Here is a 5494-nt window from a genome sequence, read left to right as displayed (position 1 = left end):
TGACATGGTACCACATTGAATATAGGTTTGAGTCTTAGCATAACTGTTGCATACGCTTGCTAATTGTTTATTATGAAATTGATGTGCTATCGTGTCTTGATCGGAGTGTGTGATTCTTGTGTAATGTGATTGATGATTGAAAGGTAAATTTTGAATGACAAAGTGGTGGAATTATGTGAGTTATATTTAAGTGAGTTTTATTTTGTTTATGTGATATGTATATCTAGTTGTCTTATTTCTCTATTAGTTAGGAATGTGATAGCTCACTCTCTGTGTGTTGTTTGTGTTTGGATCTTGTGATGATCTTGAACCTTATGTTCGGGGGAGCAGATGGCTAGGTGAAGTGTTTTAAGGAACCTTGTGCTAAAGGACGTCGGGACACAATGCTCTGATAGGATGTGACAATGGGACATAAGTTTTTATATTAATTGCATGATGTTAGTCTATTTTATTTTATCTCACTGATTTAACAAAATATTTTTGTAAATTTTGACGGCCTTATTTTGAGCCGTATATGTTTTAATAAGTTTTAACTAATAATAGTGAAGTGAATGTGAACCTTTTACCCCTATGAATTTGGTTACCGATATTTTTATATATTTTATTTATTTATACATATGTCGGGATAGAGGGTGTCACAGCACCAATGTAGAAAGCACTGCTTTCTACATCGTTGTTGGCGTAAGCACGACTTCATTTGTCACGTGTTCTACGACGGTCCTTTTACGACCGATGTAGAAAGCTTTGTTAACTGCAGCAGCACTAGATGATATCCCCACCTGTGATATTTACAATACAAATAGAATAGCATTAAAAATGTTGCCTCCTCCCAACGCCATCCATGGTATCGCCAAAGTACAGTTCAAATCATGCAACTAAAAAAAGATGATGCACATAAACAAAGCCAAGTCATGAGAAAAGGTAAGCCCATTGACAAACTGATAATATCTTTTCAGGTGAACTTACCAGTAAACCTTCTTGCAAAACAAGAAGCTTAGGAGAGGTATGCCCATTGACAGAAAATTAACATTTTTTCTTTAACTATTATAATTTCATATTAGAAAAAAAAGAGTAGAAAATAAGAGGTCTCCACCTCTCAAAACAGCAAAGAAAACTTCATTTTAGAAGTTAGGAGATGGTGTCAAACTTAACTAACATATAGAAGATAGCTAAAAAAACAAAAAAAAGGAACAACATACCTCGAGATTAATCAAGAGCATGTGGGAAGTAGTAGTTGGAAACAAATTACGCGATAATGATCACCCCGCATGCAATCTTAATTACATATGACAAAAGACAAATTCAGAAGTATGCATCCAAACCTTAATCACCCAATGCATGTTGATATTTATTCTAGATAAATTAAAAGAATTTCCCAATGTGCTAGCTAAATTGTAATAGTTAATTAACTATATACTTTTTTCTATTTGTACATTATATGAGTTTATGAAATGACAATTGATTACTGGTATTTAGTAATTAACTTTCAGAATCTCATTTAATTTTTACGGGTTTGTAATTTTGATTTTGGCACTAATCTAAAATAAATTATTTGATATTAATTATTTGAAGCAAAGATACAAGTGCTATAATTAAAATTATTGAAAGTAATTTGGCAGGCATAAATATTATCATAAAGTGACAATATTTTCTTATATTTTTACAGATTTTAACTCAAATATTTGTTGGTTTTTTTTTTGTTTCTATATTAATTTCTTCTGAAGCAGTGCCATTCTCATACTCTATTCTGCCAAAGTATGAGATACCTATTGTCCATTGGGCTTAACCACACATGCCACAATTGTTGTGATTCTACATATAACTATGTTAAAGAGGGTTCAAGCTCCGGGGTTGTTCATTTTGGAAGAGGTTAAGCAAAACCTGAAGATCCCTTTCACTTACCACTGGAAGAAGTCAATATATCAGTACACTTAGGAATTACTAAAGCAGTAAAACTTTTGCCACAAAACTTAAGCCAATGATTATTAGGTCTGTTTAGAAGTAGACTTGTTTTATTTTTACCCATTTAATAAAGTGAAAATAAGCATGCTTACACATAGTAGTAGTTTTCATTATTTCATGTACTAACTCTACAAAACAGGAAATAAAGTGAAAATATAAATTGTTTTCTCAAATTTCATAGTATGCTAGAAGAGGGTTTCATGAAGGGCAGGCAAGCCACCTTGTGAATGTAAGCAAATATGTATCAGCAATATTAGCAGCAGGAGCTTAAGTGGCAGCATTCAAAGATGGGAGTGTAGGATGTCTTTGTGTTAAATACTGATAACGTCAAGTGCAGCAACTATGTATTGAGTTGTAACTTGGGTAATTAAAATCCTCAACATCCTTATCCTCTCATTCTAATATCTCTCATAATAGTGATAGAAAGAGTTCAAAAATTGTTATAGATCAATCCAATTCAGCCTCAACACAATGTCACAGTATGCATCATATATTAAGAAAATACCAACCAAGCATACATCATAGCAATAAAGGCACAAGGTACCAGAAGTTCATGTTTTATGATTATCCTCCGAGCTATAGGGGTACACTGTTTGATTATTTCATGCCATAAGCAATAAAATGAGACAACATGCAAGTTACATTATTTGATGGTACATGCCAACGTAGTAATAAAATGAAATGAGGATTACCCAATTGCTCCCTCGTGGTATAGTCGTGCTTGTTCTTCCTGACTCCCTTCATCAATTGACCACCAACCTAATAATCTGATTGCATGAATTGCCAGAATTTAGATGTGGTTGCAGCATAGTACATGCATAAGATCACAACTTCTCTTTTTGAAAACTTTGACCCAAATTAGATATTGGATTTGCATCTAAAGTCATAGTAGTGGAAAAAATAATAACAGATAAAAATCAGATTTCTCCTTGTACGTTTGGGTTTGAAGGAAACCTTGGGTAGTGGGTACACAACAAATACATACATTGAATTTGTGAAACAAACCAATAAGAACATCCAGTTTTTCTGCATATTCTACATGAAAGGTCCCAAATTAAAAAATGCACATAATACATTGTATGTATCCAACAATTCTCCTAGGATTAGACATGATATCACTATGCAACCTCATGGACTCAAATAACAGAGCTGCTTTGATCCAAATTTTACTGAAAATAGATTATAAAATAGAATGCAATAATGAAGGATTTATTTAATTTGAGAAAAAAGAACAGAGGGAAAGGAGGTTTATATCACATGTGCCACTCATTTGTTGATTGTTAAATTTAGTTATCAATTGGAAAGGAGATCAGAATTAAGTGATAACAAAATAAAGCTCAGGGGAACAGAATGACAAATGAAATCAAACCAAACCACTCTGTTTAAATCTAAAGTTTTCCCTAACAATAATAACAATAAAAGAAAATTCATTACCTAGAACCATGATGCAAGAACCCAAAGCAATCATGAGCTCTTGAAGAAAATATAAAATATATTCCTCCACCAACTCCACTTCGTAGCAGTAAAAGTGAAAGAGAATCACCTTGATTAATGCCTAACATGCAATCTGCAAATCCTTCAATTAGCTGATTACTTAATTCAATTGACTATTGTATGTATAATGAGACTAGATACCTAACAGTAAAAGTGTATAACAATATACTAGTGACAAGCATTTCCAAAACAATGCATAAACAAACATTATATGAAGTGAATATTTGGTAGATAATTTCCTACCGCTGGTTCAAAATTGTCAGACCATTTGTATCATGCAATAAATAAATATCTTCAATTACACACAACACCTGAATGAAATTGTGAAATTAAAAGAAACTATTAAAAAGAGAAAGGAAAATATGGTAAACAATTGAAGCCAAAAATAAATGGAAAAACAATTGTCAAAGAATCAAAAGAAAGAGATGAAGTTTCTAACAAATAAATGGAAGTAATGAATCCTGTGTTCCCTGTTCTCTTATAGCAAAATACTACAGCAGCAATGGACATACACTTTGTGTTTTTCATTATTTCCCCAAATAAGACATACAACTTAATACATACAACTTAATAGAATATCCTTAATATAAAAGTTCCTTATTTCTCAAAATCTAAAAAGTTACCTTTTTGTTGCATCCTACAGCAAAATCAATGGTTGTGCTAAGTAACCCATCAATACCACTAGCCCCCCTGTTAGCTGCTACCCTCACCAATCAGGTTAATTGGTAGGTCTGAGTTTAATAGCTTCCAGGCAAAGTGAAAGCTAACTCTCTTAAAAGCTTAACTTATATCAAAGACCTTAATGAGAGGGCACCAAGGATGAAACTCTTTGCAACTGGATCAAGAGACTTTTATACCATGTGAACGACCAACTCTCTTAAAAGCTTAACTTATATGTTTTTATAAGTAAACAAAACTCAAAGGGAACATCTACAACTTATTTTAACACACATTACATACAATAAGCTTTGAATGCACCTACTTTTCAACCTAATAAGTACTAATTAAACCTGATATTTTTGAACCTTATGAACTCTTAATTGCATTATTGCAATGCACACCATACACAAAGACTAATAAGCCAGAACAAGATCCAACTTTTTTCAATACTGAGGATCAAAGCTATATGATGTTGTCAGTCCCCTCATCAAACAGGTATAAGCCTAAGTTAAATAAAATTAAGTCCAACTAATTAGTATTTTAACAAGTTCTCCAAGAGTCATATATGTTTGCGCAGATTGTTGGTTGAATCTCATCAAAAGGGAATCTAGACTTTTAGTCTCCAATAAAGATTAAATATTTCGTAGACAGAACGGATGCCTCGTTGCATTTACACAGTTCCATCATACTTCTAACCCTAATCGAGTGCTAGTTTCTTTGAAATGCAGTAAGCTATATGGTTGCGCAAAGAACAGGGGTGCAGATACAACCAAATTCAAAGAAGGGCACCACAAAGCCCTTTTACCTTAGAGACTATGTATAAGAAAGAAAGGGAGAAAGGAACATGACCTGGAAGCTGACCCACGACAGTGATGGAGAATGGTCGACGACAATGATGGAAAATGACCCACGACAATGATGGAGAATGGTTGATGACAATGATGAAACTGCTGGCGTGCTTCACGACGACACTGCTGGTGTGCTTCACGATGACAACCAACTTACAAAGACAAAGCTTAAGGGCACAAAAGTACTTAGGTAGTGCAGGCTAGCTAGACTGCGAGAGTACACGAAGGAAAGATTAAATTTACCAACATACAAAGACAGTGCTTATAAAACCCATCGTTGGGTAATCCAGTTCAATGACGGTGCCTATTAAACGCGTCGTTGTAATTGGAAAATGACGTCATTTTCGGTAAAAACGTCGTTGAAATAAAGCGCATATTTACTAAAATGTCATTGCTTGTTAAACAACCACATTTTTCGGACCACCGTCCTTAAAAGCGCGTCATAGAATCAAGAGTTTGTAGTATGAATGAGCTTTAAGTTTGAAGTCATTAGTTAGTATTCACATCAATGTTTGACACCCTTGGATGCT

General features: G+C 33.6%; 1 long non-coding RNA gene across 4 annotated transcripts; it reads right to left on the bottom strand.

Moving 5' to 3' along the window:
• Positions 1–575: 575 nt before the first annotated feature.
• On the bottom strand, positions 576–5231 carry LOC114412331. 4 transcript variants are annotated; one of them, XR_003666682.1, is made up of 5 exons: positions 3700–5231; positions 3397–3529; positions 2655–2729; positions 1200–1275; positions 576–779 (listed from the first exon to the last, which is right to left on the bottom strand). It is a non-coding gene; the product is annotated as an uncharacterized LOC114412331 (long non-coding RNA). The 4 variants fall into 4 exon arrangements; XR_003666680.1 differs by lacking the exon at positions 1200–1275; XR_003666681.1 differs by lacking the exons at positions 576–779; positions 1200–1275 and having other exon boundaries at positions 1706–2729; positions 3700–3767; positions 4966–5231.
• Between the last annotated feature and the right edge of the window lie 263 nt (positions 5232–5494).

This window comes from Glycine soja, chromosome 5 (genome assembly GCF_004193775.1).
Source record: "Glycine soja cultivar W05 chromosome 5, ASM419377v2, whole genome shotgun sequence".
In the NCBI taxonomy this organism is placed as follows: Eukaryota; Viridiplantae; Streptophyta; class Magnoliopsida; order Fabales; family Fabaceae; genus Glycine; species Glycine soja.
Note: the sequence above shows the minus strand (reverse complement) of the source record. Positions and strands in the feature narration are given on the sequence as shown.